Genomic DNA, 18,591 nt, shown 5'->3' on the forward strand with positions numbered 1-18,591 from the left:
AATGGTTCTCTACAGTATTTGGGGTATATCAGAACCATATGTGAACTATCCAGACTATAATCTGGAAATCGCATGAAATTTTTGATGCTGTTGCTGGTCAGGTCTGAAATACCATGATACAACTCTACCCTGATATAACGCGACCCGATATAACACGGTAAAGCAGCGCTCCAGGGGAGCGGGGCTGCGTGCTCCAGTGGATCAAAGCAAGTTCAATATAATGCGGTTTCACCTATAATGCGGTAAGATTTTTTTGGCTCCTGAGGACAGCATTATATTGGGGTAGAGGTGTATTTCTCGTGGTATTTACTGCAATTGAACTAAGTTTCTGTTGAAAAACAAGCAAACAGGTACAGGAAAATGAGGGAGAAAAAAATTCTGTTTGAGGTCAGTTCAAGGATCAAATCAGTATCTAATACAATTTTCCCATCACTGTGAATGTTACCTGAATATCAAGTGTTCAAGGAATTTTTTACTTCTTGTGGTATAAAGGTAGAAACCATTTAGACAGATCTTCTTTTCACTTCCATTTTATTCAAGGAGATTTTTCCTACAGTGGCCATTTTTTCTTTTTCCTTTTAAAGAACTATATTCAAGAAAAGTGTATGTGAGAGAGGGAGACATTGGAGGTATGTCTGAAATGGCAGTTTTCTTCGTGGCCAACGTTTTTATTTCTCTTTGGGATGGGATAAAATTGGTGATTACTGGTACCTACATACGCCAAGATCCATAAATGTATTTTGGAGCCTAAATACATTTTGAAATCCATGCAAGTTAGTAGCCTAAATACGTTTTGTGGATCTGGGCCATAGATTTTAGCTGTGAATGTGTAGTATGCGTTTTTGCAAACTGGGTGTTGGCATATGGGAACAAGATGAGGATGAAGTGTTTCTTTGTGCATCACCATATAGAGTCAAACTCTGACAACATTGCTGCTGAGTAACCTGCAGACTTTTGTTTTGGAATTGGGTATAATCAGCCCAGCCTAGCTCTCATATAAATTGCATAATAGCAGCATAACCTATTTACTCTTGAGCAGAACCCTTAATGTGTTTTTAGTGCTCTGCTTTGCCTCAGGTCAAAACTGGTAATAATGTGATGTTTGAAGTCTTTTGCAGACTTCACTAATATTTTATGTGAAAAGATATTATTAAATCAGATTTTGCATTGTACACTTGTTAGTTCCTATTATTCCCCCACATCAGATTCTAAATTTTGTTTCTTGTTCATATGAAGGAGTTTTACTGAAGAGCTTTAGTTGTCATGTTGCAGATTATCTGGCTTTGTAGAAGTACAGTAACATATATAGTTTCACAAGCCAGGTACATGCAATGCAATATGCAAGGCCAAGCCCATCAGCTATGTCAGTCTTCCTTCCCATTTTTCAAATTCCTGCCACTAGCCTGCAGGGAATAATCTTTCTGAATGATATAACTCTTTGTACATCACAAAATATTGACAGATGGGATGCCTTTCTATAAAGTTAGCACATTTTTCCATTGCTTCTAGTACATCATAACTTGTGAGGCAATCCTCTTGTGTAATTTACATCCTTACAAATTACTGAGAGCTTATTTTTTTTCAGTAACTAAGGAAAATAAAGATTACAACACCACACCCGAGGGGAAGCTAGCTTTCCTCCTACTCTTTTTTTTCCCTGCAGTAACAGCAGACTTCTAGGTAAAATGGGGAGTGGGTTTCTGTGTCGTTCCCCCCCATCACCCTCCATCAGCTCCAGTTCATCCAGTTCACACACCTGGAAGTTACTGGATTGAACTTTGATCCATGAATTGAATTCCAAGTACCAAAAATAATTTCCCATAGCATTTTTCTAGTATGGCTGAAGATTTTCTGTTCTGATCAGGTTTTTGGTGTTTATGAAAATAAAGATAAATCAAGCAACCTTTCATTCAGTTTAGATTTAATAAGATAATTATTTTACACTAACAGAAGAACATGCTATTGTCATAAAGTATCAGACCACTGGTCCATCTAGTCAAGTATCCTGTCTCTAACAGTGGCTGCTTCAGAGGAAGGCAAAAGAAGGCCAGAGTATGCAATTATATAATAATCTGTCTTTAGGGGAAGTTTCTTCCTAGATCCCTCAGGCTGATGCCCTGAAGCAATAGAATGTATAGTGATAACTGTAACATTTGTTTTGGATTTCAACAAGTGTTTAAGAAATTACATACTTTTCTCATTGGTTGTTCTTTATAATAAAGTTTTTCCTTTTGAACTGTTTTTAAAAAGTGCTTTCCACTGTAGTGTTTTTCTTATTATTTAAACAATTAGCATATTGTACCATAGAGAGATTGCTTACAATTATTTATTTTGGTTTCTATTAAGTGCCTATTCCTGGCTCTAAACATGCTATTTTTTCACCCTTCATATAAAGTTACCACCTGCCATAAGTACTCCATCACTGCTGAATGGCTTTTTTGTTTGTTCTGCAATCACATTAAAGTGTCAGTAAGGAGTTGGGATAATGACCTCAGCTGCATCACTTAATTTACCTACTAGATGTTGATCCTCTGGTTATGTAAATGAAGTAGATGACAAAAGCAAATACTGTAATGGAAAAAGTTAGTAAAAATTAGTGATGTGTGAACTTCAGAAGGTTTAGAGTTTTGATTCAGGTTCACGTCCCACTGTTCGGATTCATATTACAGTAGACACTGCCTGCACCCATCTCCAATCTACACCCTCTCCAGTATTCCAGTCATTGCTCCAATTGCTTTCCATTCCAACGGTGAACCTGCAATAAATTCACTTCTTCACCATTGTAATCCTCTTCTGCATTTTCCCTGACTCAGATTTCCCCACCTCTCTCAATATTTTAATGGTCCCACAGCATCACTGCAATCAAATTTTGCACACTTGTAGAGGTGTTACCTATTTACATTCTGTGTCCCAGAGAAAGCAAGAAGTTTAATTCCCACTTCCCAAAGTGTGAGAGAAAATAAATATTGAATAAATTCTCTCAGATTATCCTTTCTAGTGTCAACATTCATCTAAAAGCAGCCTGTCCTCTTGAGGATGATCATAGAATCATAGACTTTAAGGTCAGAAGGGACCATTATGATCGTCTAGTCTGACCTCCAACACAACACAGGCCACAGAGTCTCACCCACCCACTCCTGTAACAAACCCCTAACCTATGTTTGAGCTATTGAAGTCCTCAAATTGTTTAAAGACTTCAAGGTGCAGAGACTCCTCCAGCAAGTGACCCTTGCCCCACGCTGCAGAGGAAGGCGAAAACCCCCCCAGGGCCTCTGCCAATCTGCCCTGGAGGAAAATTCCTTCCCGACCCCAAATATGACGATCAGTTAAACCCTGAACATGTGGGCAAGACTCACCAGCCAGACACCCGGGAAAGAATTCTCTGTAGTAACTCAGATCCCACTCGATTTAACATCCCATCACAGGCCATTGGGCATATTTACTGCTAATAGTCAAAGATCAAGTAATTGCCAAAATAAGGCTATCCCATCATACCATCCCCTTCATAAACTTATCAAGCTTAGTCTTGAAGCCAGATATGTCTTTTGCCCCCACTGCTCCCCTTGGAAGGCTGTTCCAGAACTTCACTCCTCTGATGGCTAGAAACCTTCATCTAATTTCAAGTCTAAACTTCCCGATGGCCAGTTTATATCCATTTGTTCTTGTGTCCACATTGGTACTGAGCTTAAATAATTCCTCTCCCTCCCTGGTATTTATCTCTCTGATATATTTATAGAGAGCAATCATATTTCCCCTCAGCCTTCTTTTGGTTAGGCTAAACAAGCCAAGCTCTTTGAGTCTCCTTTCATAAGACAGGTTTTCCATTCCTCGGATCATCCTAGTAGCCCTTCTCTGTACTTGTTCCAGTTTGAATTAATCCTTCTTAAACATGGGAGACCAGAACTGCACACAGTATTCCAGATAAGGTCTCATCAGTGCCTTATATAACAGGACTAACACCTCCTTATCGCTACTGGAAATACCTCGCCTGATGCATCCCAGGACCACATTAGCTTTTTTCACAGCCATATCACATTGGCGGCTCATAGTCATCCTGTATTCCAAGGTCCTTCTTCTCCTCTGTTACTTCCAACTGATGTGTCCCCAGTTTATAACAAACATTCTTGTTGTTAATCCCTAAATGCATGACCTTGCTCTTTTCACTATTAAATTTTATCCTATTACTTTTACTCCAGTTTACAATGTCATCCAGATCTTCCTGTATGATATCACAGTCCTTCTCTGTATTAGCAATACCTCCCAGCTTGGTGTCATTCGCAAACTTTATTAGCACATTCCCACTTTTTGTGCTAAGGTCAGTAATAAAAAGATTGGTCCCAAAATTGATCCCTGAGGAACTTCACTAGTACCCTCCCTCCAGCCTGACAGTTCACTTTTCAGTATAAGCCGTTGTAGTCTCCCCTTTAATCAGTTCCTTATACACCTTTCAATTTTCATATTGATCCCCATCTTTTCCAATTTAGCTAATAATTCCCCATGTGGAACCGTATCAAATGCCTTACTGAAATCGGGGTAAATTAGATCCACTGTGTTTCCTTTGTCTAAAAGATCAATTACCTTCTCAAAGAAGGAGATCAGGTTGGTTTGGCACGATCTACCTTTTGTAAAACCATGTTGTATTTTGTCGCAATTACCATTGATTTCAATGTCCTTAACTACTTTCTCCTTCAAAAAAATTTGCATACCACAGATGTCCAACTAACAGGCCGGTAGTTACCCAAATCACTTCTTTTTCCTTTCTGAAAAATAGGAATTATGTTAGCAATTCTCCAGTCATACGGTACAACCCCTGTGTTTACAGATTCATTAAAAATTCTTGCTAAAGAGCTTGCAATTTCATGTGCCAGTTCCTTTAATATTCTTGGATGAAGATTATCTGGGCCCCCCAATTTAGTCCCATTAAGCTGTTTGAGTTTGGCTTCTACCTCGGATGTGGTAATATCTACCTCCATATCCTCATTCCCATTTGTCATCCTACCATTATCTCTAAGCTCCCCATTAGCCTAATTAAAGACTGAGGCAAAGTATTTGTTTAGATCTTGGGCCATGCCTAGATTATCCTTAACCTCCACTCCATCTTCAGTGTTTAGCGGTCCCACTTCTTCTTTCTTTGTTTTCTTCTTATTTATATGGCTAGAGAACCTTTTACTATTGGTTTTAATTCCCTTTGCAAGGTCCAACTCTACGTGATTTTTGGCCTTTCTCACTTTATCCCCACATGTTCTGACCTCAATAAGGTAGCTTTCCTTGCTGATCTCTCCCATCTTCTACTCCTTGTAGGCTTTCTGCTTTTTCTTAATCACCTCTTGTCACGGAGTATTGGGGGACTCAGGGCCCTGCACCCCCGGCTTCCTGCGATTCACCATGACTCTCAGCCAGCCAGTAAAGCAGAAGGTTTATTTGGATGACAGGAATACAGTCCAAGACAGGTCTTGCAGGCACAGACAACAGGGCCCCCCTCAGTTAGGTCCAGCTTGGGGTCCCAGGGCATGCCAGCCCACCCCCCTTGGGGGGTCAGAGCCATCTCTCCCTCCCAGCCATCTCTCCAGCCTCCTTCCAGCCTGCTTCCAGCACTCTGCCTTCAGCGACCCCTCCCACAGCCTTTGTTCAGTTTCCGGGCCCCGGAGTCATCTGACCTCCAACCCCCTCCTGGGTTCTCATGTTACAAGCTCAGGTATGTTCCCTTGGGCCGGCTCCCATCCCCCGATGCAGACCATCCTAGTCACACTCCCCTGTCAGCATTCACACACCACAGTAAGAACAGTCCCAGTTCGTCACACCTCTCTGAGATGCTTGCTCATCCAGCTTGGTCTACAACTCCTACCTATGAATTTTTTCCCCTTTCTTGGGTTGCAGGCTTCTGATAGTTTCTGCAACTTTGACTTGAAGTAATTCCGGGCCTCCTCTGGCTTTAGATCCACAAGTTCTTCAGTCCAATCCACTTCCCTAACTAATTTCCTTAATCTTTTAAAGTTAGCCCTTTTGAAATCTATTTTTGTTTATCCTTCCATTTAGATTGAACTGAATTAGATCATGATCGCTCGAACCAAGGTTGTCCCCTACAACCATTAATTCTATGAGGTCCTCACTACTCACCAAACCAAATCTAAAATGGTATCCCCTCTTGTTGGTTCAGCAACTAGTTTCTGAAGGAATCCATCAGCTATCACATCTAGGAAAATCTGAGCCCTATTATTATTACTAGCACTTGTCCTCCAGTCTATATCTGGGAAGTTAAGGACTCCCATGATCACACAATTCCCATTAATATTTACTACATTAAAAACATTAAAGAGGTCTCTATCCATATCCAAATCAGATCCCAGTGCTCTATAGCACACCCCAAGCTTTCTCCCACAATGTGATTTTGCCCAGACAGACTCTGTCTTATCCATTCCATCACTTCTTATTTCTTTACAGTCTACCTCATCACTGATATACAATGCTACTCCACCACCTTTGCCTTTATTTCTGTCTTTCCTAAACAGCACATACCCTTCAATACCTGTACTCCAGTCATGACTACTATTCCACCATGTTTCTGTTATCCCTATAATATCTGGTTTCACTTCCTGCACCAGTAACTCTAGTTCTTCCATTTTGTTACCTAGGCTCCTTGCATTGGTGTACAAACATCTTAATTTTTGCTGTTTGGCTTCGCTCTCATTGTTTACCTGATTAGGCACAGACATTCTATCGCCAGTATCACCTGTTTGACTAGTATCTACACTACCCTTCCTCCTTATGTTTATTCTCCTACCCACAGCTGTATCCTTTCTTACTTCATTTACTTCCCTCTCCAATGTTAAAATCCAGTGTGGAGATTACCTGGACATCTCCCAACCATCTCCCCCCAAATTCCTAGTTTAAAGATCTCTTAATCAGTTGTGCCAGCCTCCATCCTAGAAGTCTATTTCCCTCCCTGCTCAGGTGAAGTCCATCCCGAGAGAACAGGCCTCTGTTCATGAATGCCTCCCAATAGCCATACATCCCAAAGCCCTCCTTATAGCACCACTGCCTGAGCCATCTGTTGATCATCATAATCTTGTCACACCTTTGTTGCCTTTCTCTAGGAATAGGCAGAATCCCACTGAAGATCACCTGAGCCTTGATTTCCTTAAATGTCTTCTCCAGCCTGGCGTAGTCTTCTTTGATACGTTCCAGCAAGAATCTAGCCGTATCATTTGTTCCTTTTAAACTCATGCCTAAAAATGCATGCACCTGTACTTTGTAATAATGGCCAAGTAAAACTTGCCCTTTTGTGTCTTAATGTTATGCTCACAAGTATCTCCCTCCTCCAACATTCCCATGTAATGAGGGTATGAGTTACCTCGAGATACATTAGTGTCTCTGTAAACAGTAATTGCAGCAGCAGGATGCAGTCAGGAATGTTGACATATGCATCTGTTTATCTCTTGGGGTTTTTTACTGTTAAACCAAGGTAAAATGATACAAGAGGATAAAAAGCACTCATAGCCCTTGCTACTGGGTGCTGGTTTTCACCTGAATTCCCCTTTTCCCCCACAAAGAATTTGCATAGACTCTTATTACACTAGTAAATTTTACATGTAGACTTATTTTTCCTTCAGATTTTCTTCATATTTGGCATATTGATTTCCATGTCTGCATTTATATCTGCTCCTGTCTTTTCCACTCCATGCATCTGATGAAGTGGGTTCTAGCCCACGAAAGCTTATGCCCAAATAAATTTGTTAGTCTCTAAGGTGCCAAAAGGACTCATCATTTTTATAAGATGTGCCCATCATAAAAATCAAGCAACTTATTTTCCTCTGAAATCCAATTAGAATTGAATATGAGCTTTAAAAATTAATAAGAGCTTCAAAAAATGTTGCTTATGCTTTGATGTCATTATCAAGGTGCTTATAATCTGGATAGTTAAATTAGCTCTCCCTCAAAAAAATAAGACTTTTTGTGGGATTCTCAAAGAGCTTCCATGCTAGTCAGATCTAGTGATGGAGAAAGCTGCAGAGAGAGTAAATGCTATTTCTCCTCTGCGAGAAGTGTCCTGTTTGATTCCTGGGAATGCTTGAAATGGAGTATAATAGTTTAGTTTGGGGGGGCAAATGCTTCCCTTCTGAAAGCTCTCTTCTTTGGCATTCAAAAATAGGTTTTATAACCACACAGTTTGGAATCACATAGCCACAATATCTGTTTTTATTTAGTTATAGGCATGTCTGTGGAACTGATCATGGTAGTATCCGTGCATATCCTTGAATTCCTGATTAATTTGCTATGAGGGTCTATAAACTAATGATTATAACTTTTTGCACAAAGTGGGGGAGACCTAGCATGGTGTTTGTATCATTTAATGTGAGTGCCTTGCACTCTCTCTCGCATGCTCTCTTTCTTATTGTTCAAGTGCTGATCCCAGTGTGTGTTCCACTGTGGGATATGCATGTGCAGGCATTGTCGGTTGGTTCCCACCTGTGCCCTTGCTCTCCTGGTGCTCTGCACCAATAATATAAGGGGCAACTGCCTCTCCAGTTTCTTCTAAGTTGGAACCCTCCAGTATGCAGAGCTGATCCTCTCTCTTCTTCCTGTAAATATTTCAAAGCCTTGTATAACTCTGAGTTTTATTGTTAGTATTGATAATAGTTTTACAAGTTTTAGCTAGTCATTAGTTAGAATTTCCTCTCGGGTTAAGCCTCCCAGTCTCCCATTTCAGGACTTAGATTATGCACTGGATACTAGGCTTCAAAAACTGCATCTCCTGTCCCCTCTCCTTTTCAGTCAGTGACGACCAATAGTGCTGCCTGTACTGCCTTGGAGAAGCGCACATCTCTGTTAAATGCAATATCTGTTGCTCTTTCCCCAGCCAACTGCAGCAAGCACAAGAATCTGGCTTCAGAAGTATCTTGTGGAGTGCTGAGGCCCCCGTTAGAGCTGGGCTCGAGAGACCTGCCCCTTGTACATTGGCCAGAGTCATCAAGGAGTTCACCTCCTATCACAGTGTTTGACTCAGGAGCAGGAAAAAGCAGGACTAAGGACCCTTCATCTAGGCCTTCTCACAAGAGTAGGGGACACTCTCATAAGCATAAAAACAGATTCCTTCCTAGATCTAAGAGGAGGGATCCCTCCCCGACCGTCCAAGTCGGGCAAGTCTTTGTGTCCAGGCTACAAGAACATAGCCTCCCCCCAACCTCCAAGCTTCCTGGTCACGATTAGAAGGTACATGAGAAGATGCAAGGCTCCTACCATACCAGCCTCCACACCAACTATGGTACTGACTAAGATGTAGCACTGGGAACCAAAGAACCGAGAACTGTCGGGACTGACAAAAATCACTTGGTCGGAGATTCATTCATCGACTCTACTATCTCATTCCCATAGAGAATCACCAGCTACTAAAAGTTTTCTCATACTGCCTCCAGAGGTATAAAGCAACAAGATGCAACTTACAGAGGGGCTGGTGACTCTCACCACTCTAGAGCAGGGATTCTCAAACTTCATTGCACTGTGACCCCTTTCTGACAACAAAAATTTACTACAGGACTCTAGGAGTGGAGACCTGAGCCCGCCCGAGCCCTGCCACCCCTGGCAGGGCGGGGCAAAGCCCAAGCCACACCACCCTGGGTGGGGATGTGGGAGGGAGCCCAAACTCTGTCACCCAGGGCTGAAGCGCTTGGGCTTCAGCCCCAGATGGTGGAGCTTGAGCTTTGACTTTGGCCTCGGGCAGTGGGCTCGGGCTTTAGCTATGGGCTCCAGCAAGCCTAACGCCAGCCCTGGCGACCCCATTACAATGGGGTCGTGACCCACAGTTTGAGAACCACTGCTCTAGAGTATATCTTCACCCTCCAAAATCTACAATCTCTCATGTTATCGAAACTAATTCTCACCAGGGAGATTCTAACACCACGAGGAGCAAGGGATTCCGGAATTCCATCTCTTAGCCCAGCCAGTAGCCATAGCTTTCCATCAGCTGTACTGACAGCACTGTAGATGGAGCTGGATCCGACTTTTTCATCATCAGGAGAGACAGATATACTTGTGGAATTACCTTCACTTCTGCCTAGGGAGGTCAGGCCAGAGAGGGGATAAAGAACCGGCCTCATTCACTCAAGCAGCAGCCTTCTCCGAAGGACTGGTGGTACCCAATGCCGGGGCGATCACTGCAACATATTTTCAACCCCCTTATACTGGCCTTAATTGGACCCATGGTACCTAAAGTACCCTCCAACCCCACAAGAGGTCAACAGAACTTCCCCCTAAGTCTGTAGAAGAAGAACAACCAGATCTGCTTGTACCACCATGTGTGTCATCTTCCTCACCCGATGAGGCGGTTGCTTCAGCCTTGCCATCTCCAGATGACCACAGGCAATTCCAGGAGCTGCTACAGAGAGGAGCAGAAGAGCTCCCAAGCTCCTGAATGTCCTACAACCCATGTGATCTAGCCAACTAGCACTCCCAGTGAATGGAGCCATACTGGAACCAGCAAGGGCAGTAAGGCATATGCTGGCAATATGTGCCCATACCTTCAAGGGGGCAGAAAAACTGTACTTTTGTCCCAGCAAAGGGAGCAAAGCGCTTGTTCACCCATTCTGCCGCTAATTCTCTGGTTGTTCCAGCAGCATCAGAAAGATCCAGGTGACACCAAAGGGCCATCTCTGCAGATAAGGAAGCCAAACATTTGCATGTTATGGGGAGGAACGTGTTTACATAAACCAGCCTCTAATTTAGAATATCAAACTATCAGGCTCTCCTAATAGTTTTCAGTTTTCTGAATTATTCAAAGTTCCTGGACTTGAAAGACAAATTACCCCAGGAGGACAGGTCTCAATATTAAGAACTCATTGACGAAGGCTAGGTAGTGGCCAGAACCTGGTTAAAAGCTGTGATTGAGGCAGCCAATATGACATCAAGGTCAATGGCGACTGCTATAGTGATGATCCAGGAATTGTGGCTGCTCTTTTCAGGGAGATCCAAAATACCATGGAGGGCTTGACCTTCTCAACCATAAGATGGACAACTCTTTGCACTCACTAAAAGACTCTAGGGCAATCCTCTGCTCCCTGAGTACTCCGGCTCCAAAGAGGAAATACAGTAAGCAGCCTGACAAACGTAGGCCTTTACCACAACCTTTCTACCAGCAGTGCTCTTACAAGCTGCATTCCTTCCACTTCAACTATAGCTACCCAGTCTCATCCCCAGCCAAAAGGCAATTTTGATGGAATGCTCAGGAGCTGAAAAACAATTATTCCATTGATGTGACTGCTAGGTAGATGAACTCATCAATGTTCTCCACTGCATTCGACTCCCCCTGATGGGGGGTTCTGATGGCATCTCTCTGAGGTTCAGGCCTTGGTCTTTTGTCATGAGACATTGTTTCACAGAGTGGGTGGAATCTTGGAAACCTTGGAGGTGGGGCTCAGATTCTCTGACCTCCCAAATGGCCCATTAGTTCCCAAGTCTTCTACAAATGTTAACCCCATCAACTATCCGCATTCAATGTTCCTGAATCTCTTGACTCAGGAGAATGCAAGGTCAAGCATCCCCACCTAAATTCTCTTCTTCTCATGGCTTGGTATTTGGATGGGTGTCAAACCTAGAACATTGTTGCCTGGAAGATGAGCAAGTCATTCTCAATAGCAGAAAGGACTCCACCAGGAAATGTTACCTAGCCAAGTGGAAAATTTCTCTGTCTGGGTCCAGCAAAACCATATTTTGCCAGAGACAGCAAATATTCCCTCTATTTTGGACTGTCTCCTTATCTCAAGATGACTGGCCTCTCCCTCAGCTCGCTATAGGTTCATGTCTCATCTGCCAACAGACAGCTTTTTTATCATTAACCCACCTGGTAATGACCAGGTTCCTAACAGACTTGATAAGAACCTTTCCATCCGTAACAAAACCAGACCCTCACTGGGATCTTAATTTAATACTTTTGACTCTCACTACACCTCCCTTTGAATTGCTGGCTACATGTTCAATGTCTCACTTTTCCTTGTTGCTGTCATTTCAGCCAGAAAGGAGGGTGAACTTGGGGGCCCAGTGGCCAGTGCACCAAATGCAGTATTCCAGAAGGACAAATCTTGCTATGACTACACCCCAAATTCACCCCTAAGATACTTTCAGAATTTTACATAAACCAGTCAGTTTACTTACCTGTGTTTTTCCTGAAGCCCCGTGCCTTTAGCAAGGAGAAGAGACTTCATTTCCCTCAACCTGAGATGAGCATTGGCATTTTACCTGCAGAGAACAAAATAGATCGGAAAGTCACTTAGACTCTTCGTTGTCATAGTGGAAAGAGTATGAGGGGAAGCTATATCCTCATAGAGAATCTCCAAGTGGATCTCTGGCTGTATCCTACTGTAACCATGCCTCAGTGGGTAACAGCTGAGGATGCCAAATTCAGGACAAACTGCTGAGAAATAGGGCAAACACAACCCAAAACTGGTGGTTATTCTCCCATAAGATATACCATACCAGCCACAAAAGTAAACTCCTGTTTCACCACATTGGCTAACAAGAAGTCATAAAAGCAGTTTCCTTGGGCATTCCAGTTCTTATATCCCCACCAAAAACACTGGATTCAGAGATGAGTAGTTCTTTACAACCAGTCTCATCAAATGAAAGGTTCTTCTGATCCCAAAGGACTAGCTCAGGGGTGGGCAAACTACGGCCCAGGGGCCGCATCCAGCCCTCCAGACATTTTAATCTGGCCCTCGAGCTCTCATCATGGAGTGGGGTCAGGGGCTTGCCCCACACCGCATGGCTCCCGGAAGCAGCGGCATGTCCCCCCTCCAGCTCCTACATGTAGGGGCAGCCAGGGGGCTCCACACACTGCCCCTGCCCCAAGCGCTGCCCCCGCAGGTCTCATTGGCCAGGAACTGCGGCCAGTGGGAGCTGCAGGGCAGCGCCTGTGGACAGGGCAGTGTGCAAAGCTGCCCAGCCGTGCCTCCGTGTAGGAACCGGAGGGGGAACATGCTGCTGCTTCTGGGAGCTGCTTGAGGTAAGTGCTGCCCTGAGCTTGCACCCCTGACTCCCTCCCGTGCCCCAGCCCCACCCCCACCCAGAGCCCACACCCCCCCCCTCGGTACCCCAACTCCCTGTCCCAGTCTGGAGCCCCCTCCGGCCCCACCCCAGAGCCCGCACCTCAGCCAGGGCTCTCACTCCCTCCTGCACCCCAACCTCCAATTTCATGAGCATTCATGGCCCGCCATACAATTTCCATACGCAGATGTGGCCCTCGGGCCAGAAAGTTTGCCCACCCTTGGACTAGCCACACACCTAGGTCAGTATGCCAGTTCTTTAATATCTAAAATCTAAAGGCTTATTCATAAAAAGAAAGAAAGATGAGAGTTAAAATTGGCTAAAGGAATCAAATACATACAGTAATTGCGAAGTTCTTAGTTCAGGCTTGTAGTAGTGATGGAATAAACTGCTGGCTTAAGTAAAGTCTCTGGTTGCTTCCAAATCATTGGAAGGACCTCAGTCCCTTGGTTAGAATGCTCCCATTAGTTTATTCCAGAGGTTTGGGCAAGAAAGAGGAAAAATGGAGGTGTTTTCAGAACCTTTTATAGCTTCAGCCATGTGGAGGGAATCCCGTTGTTCTTACTGTGGAAAATTACAGCAACAAGATGGAGTTTGGAATCACATGGGCAAGTCACATGTCCATACGTTTCGCCTAGTCACAGCAGGAAATTCGTTAAGTGTAGATGGGCATTTCCCATGGTCCATTGTCAGTTAAATGTTATTTTTGATGGGCCACTCAATTTGAATAGTCTCTCCAAGATGTGTTGGCTAGCTACCTTGTGGGCATTACCCCAGGAGCAAACATTTGAAATCAAGGTATAGAGCCAATATTCATAATTTCAAATACAAAAATGAGACATGCATACAGATAGCATAGTCATAACCTTTTCATAGATATCTTACATGCCACATTTTGTGCCAGATTCGTTGCAAATATATAATAGTGGTTGCACCAATTATTTATGTTGTCATATTTTAATTAGATAATGTCACACCTACTTTATCAGTTGACACATTTTCCTTCCCCACATTGGGTAAGAGCTCACTCCACAAAAGCACAGGCAGCCTCAGTAGCATTGCTTTATAAGTACCCTGCTTCATACTTGCAAAGCAACTACATGGAGTTCTATCCACAAGACATTGGACATTATGCCTTGGTCCAAACCTTCTCCACTGACACATCCTGTGGGACAGCAATTCTATGAGCATTTATACCGCCTCCACCCCAATACCGCCTTCTTTCTGAGTACTGCTTGTCAGTCACCCACAGTGGAATAACATTGGGACAACACTTGAACAAAGTGAAGTTACTTACCTTATTGTAACTGGAGTTGTTCAAGATATGTGGTTCTTATCTGTATTCCTCTGCTCGCCCTCCTTCCCCTCTGCTTTGAGTCATGACTGGATTCATGGTAGAGAAGGAACTGGAGAGGCAGTTGGTCTGCATTACACCTTGTGTCCTGAGCACAGCACACAAGGAGAGCAGGGACCAACTGACACAATTTGCAAGAATTCCCTGGTCTCAGGTACGTGCAGCATATGCATACCCACAGTGGAATACTGATAGGGACCACACATCTCAAAGAATTCTAGTCACAATAAAGTAACTAACTTCCCTTTTATTAATAATGATATTATCCCTTGTCATCTTCAAAGCACAGAAGGAAATTGTGTCAGCTATAGGGTTACCATATTTTGAGTGTCCAAAAAGAGGACACTCCACGGGGCCCCGCCCCCAGCCCCACCCATGTCCCCGCCCCAACTCCACCCCTTTCCCAAAGTCCCCGCCCCAACTCTGCCCCCTCCCCTGCTTCCCGCGAACATTTGATTTGCAGGAAGCCTGAAGCAGGTAAGGGCGGGGGTGGGGGGAGGAGGCGCAGCCCAGTCTGGCCCCCCCGGCGTCTCCAGCCTGGGTCGGCTCGGGCCCTGGGGTGCCGGCCCCGGGCCAGCCCCCGGCCGAGCACCGCCGGCCCGGCCCTGGCCCCCAGGCCTCGGCCCAGCACCGCCGACCCCCGGCTCAGCACCGCCAGCCCGGCCCCGGCCCCCTGCCCAGCACCGCCAGCCCCGCATGTCCTGATTTTCCCGGACATGTCTGGCTTTTTGGGATTTCCCCCCGGACGGGGATTTGAAGCCCAAAAAGCCGGAGATGTCCGGGAAAATCCGGACGTATGGTAACCCTAGTCAACTATGATTAGAACTCAAGAGTTACAGACTTCCACTCAAACTCAGACTGCTAAACAATGTGCCTGTCTCATTTCTTTTCTGTGTACCATTAACCTTGGCTGCATTTTTTTTATAACCTTTTTAAGGAGAGAATACCCTCCCCTCAATGGTTTTATATAAGGAATGTTTCACCAGGAGGAAATATAAGGCTATGTCTACACTGAGCTTTCGTCGTTAAAACTTTTGTTGCTCAGGGATGTGAAAAAACACCCTCCTGAACCAGAAAAGTTTTAACAACGAAAAGCACCAGTGTGGACAGTGCTTCGTCAGAGGGAGACACTCTCCTGGCAATGAAGCTACTGCCCCTTGTTGGGGGTGGTTTTATTTTGTCGGCAGGAGAGCTCTTTCCTGGCAACAAAGAGCGACTACATCGCTTACCCTACAGTAGCGTGGCTGCTGCGGCACAGCTGTGTGCTGTTGTAAGATGTGTAGTATAGACACAGCCTAACTTTACCAGCTGATCTGGCAATCCCCACCATTTTGAAGGCTATGTGAGACCAAACTTGAGCAAAACAAAAACACTTTAACAGTCTGGTGAAACCTGAATGTTGATTGGCTGGGAGTGAGATTGTAATATAATACAAACAGTTATAAATTCTGTTAGCTAGGAATTGTTGGAGAAAATATTGTCACCTTTTTCGTCAAGGTAGCCTAAATAGTGCATGGTATCTATGCACAGCTCTTTGAGAAGGTCATAGGCATTGTCCAAGATTTCCAGTTTTTCAAATGTGGTTCTTTTTCTTCTCCCACCCCCAAAAAGGGGCAAGGAAGGTGAAACAATTGGTGTTTACCATTGCAGGTCATGTTTGAGGATCTGACAGCATGGAATTTAGCTTCTGCACTAAAACAAGTTAATTGCTAACTTGTTCCATTTATTAATTATCACCTGAAGCATTTAAATTCCTGTTTTTTGTTTTCTTTTACATAATAGGCAGGGACTGGGAATTTCACTGAATACCCGCAGGATCACATGGCACTGTAATGTTTTGTTGTCCTTCAGGAAGGACACTTGCATTTTGTCGATGAGCTTTATTGTGACTAACTTAAAATATATACATTCTTTTAAACTAAAGAACACAGTGGTTCCCAAGTTGAAATGGCTTCCTGAGTGACTCTCTAATTAGATTTTTTTAATGTCTGCCAAGCTTGTTATATGAGCAGCATTTGGCAGGAGAGAGCTTGGACCATCCCAGAAACATTTAATCATATAGGCAGCTTAGTCTGTGTCAGAGGACAGTACATTATTGAATGAAACATCCCAGTCATTCAGCACTCTTTAACGGCTGGGGCAACTGTTGAATGACTGGTCTTTTCAAGAAAGACTTTGAAAAGCAGTTATGTAACATTTTCACCGGGATATAGTGTCCAGACCATAGATGTGAAACATTCCTCCCTGTCAGGCATTTCATCTGTTATTGGAATCATTCTTTGTCATCTTTCTTTTTTTTAAAATTACATGTTTTTCTTTGCTTACCGCTCCATACAATAAGGTATATGTATGTAAGGAATCTGGGTTTTAGCATTGAACCAAAAGAATTTTCCCACCCTCCCTCAAATCCATAAATGAAAACTGCAGTTAAACCTGAAAAAAAAATGGATTTTTAATAGTCTTCTTGAGAGGCCAATTTCTGCCTTTCTTAGGCTGTGTCTTGACGCTATTTTGTTACTGTTAATTCAAGGAGGTGGCTCAAATTTTCAATGCTAGTCACCTTGCAAATAAAAGACCTTCAGCTGACCATCCACTGCCAAAAGGATTCACTCAAACTCATGCTGTTGTATGTTGTTATTGCAGGTGAAAAGTTACGGTAGAAGCAACAAGATTGCAAATGCATTGAAGATGCGGCTGGTAGTGCAGCTCAACTTTTTCAAGTTAGAGATTGATTCCCATGTGTTTTATGACTGCTGAAGTAGAGTTGGTAGCAGAATTGTGCTACAGAATCTAAGCTTTCGTTTTAAAAAAAATTGTATTTCTAGCCTTTATGGTTGCAAAGGTATAGCCAGAAACAGTTAACTCTAAAGGAGGCGTGCACGTTCCCACTCGTCTCAATAGGGTATTGATTCCAAAACCTAATGATAATCATTTACATGTTAATATTTAGCTGTTTCACTCAAGATTATTTTACCAGAAACACCTATTTTATGTGTTTATTCCATACTTCCATACCATTACCTCTACTTTGCTGGGTATGAAAAGCTCCAGCTTATCATATGGCAATTTATACAATTAATTTGCGTGTTTTCAGTACAAAAAATTGAAAACATAGAGGCAGAGAAAAATAAGATGAATTTATTCTGAATTTTGCTAATTTGACTGCATATTTTGTAATTCCAAGGACCCTCTAGAGCAGGATATCCCACATAGGATATCCACTAATTGGGTAGTAGTTCTTGGTCACTAGCATATAGGCATGCAAATTGCTTGATGCTTTAGGGTCTTCCTTATCTGATATTTGTGTTGTCCATATCTTCTTCTAGAGGGTCTGGAATTCCTTTGATTAAAGTTTTACGTATGAAAGGAGCACCACTTTTTGTTGCATAACTTGTAGTCAGTTACCGAACCTGTAGGAAGACATTTGATCTGGGAATCTGGCTACTGCATTAGTTGCCATGGAGCTGATGGAGAATCATATGGCACCTGTGATAGAGTGTGAAGCACAGGAAGAAGTTATTGAAGTCATATTTAATATTTTTTGCCAGGGATCATTTAACCTTCATCAACAGCTTCTTGAATTCTTTTAGCTAGGCAAGGGAAAGCTTCAGCTGAACAGTAAAGCTGAGGTGGAAACTTGCAAGGATTACAGAGCCCCCTCCCTGAGACTCCACTCCTCCCTGTCTCTTCCTGCCCTGCTCTGCCCTTTCCCCCAGTGCCAAACAGCTGATCAGTGGTGGGCAGGAGGCGCTGGGGGGAGGAGCTGATCAGCGGGTGGCTGGTTGCTGCTGAGCACCCACCATTTTTTTCCCCCATGGGTGCTCCAGCCCCAGAGCACCCACAGAGTTAGCACCTATGCTTCTGTAACATAATCATGCTATGAATGCATCTCCCTTGGAGAAGATTTATCCCCCTCTGAACTGCAAATTGTTGTTTCTGGATGTATGGACAGCGAATCCTGATTCCTTTTCCCTCTTGGATGGAAATATGCTTTTTAGTGATTCCTGAAAGTTCTTTTCTTCAGTCTGCTTCATTCCAAGACACTAGGTAACCCTTGTCACCAGTGTTGCGGTATACTTGGGGGGAAAAGATGTTCTCAAGTAACTGTTTCTCACTTTTAGGATTGCCTGGAGTCTGAAAGTTACCCTCTTGAGAGATAAGGAATCTGATGATATATCATTGGAGTAGTCAGAGTCCATTTCTTT

General features: G+C 43.5%; 1 protein-coding gene across 33 annotated transcripts in view; it reads left to right on the forward strand.

The window, feature by feature from the left end:
• The window catches only part of DMD (dystrophin), a 2,010,563-nt gene that overhangs the window by 1,909,944 nt on the left and 82,028 nt on the right, over nt 1-18,591 (forward strand). The gene's annotated exons all lie outside the window — the stretch shown is intronic.

The sequence above is a fragment of the Chrysemys picta genome, chromosome 1, assembly GCF_011386835.1.
Source record: "Chrysemys picta bellii isolate R12L10 chromosome 1, ASM1138683v2, whole genome shotgun sequence".
Taxonomy (NCBI): Eukaryota; Metazoa; Chordata; order Testudines; family Emydidae; genus Chrysemys; species Chrysemys picta.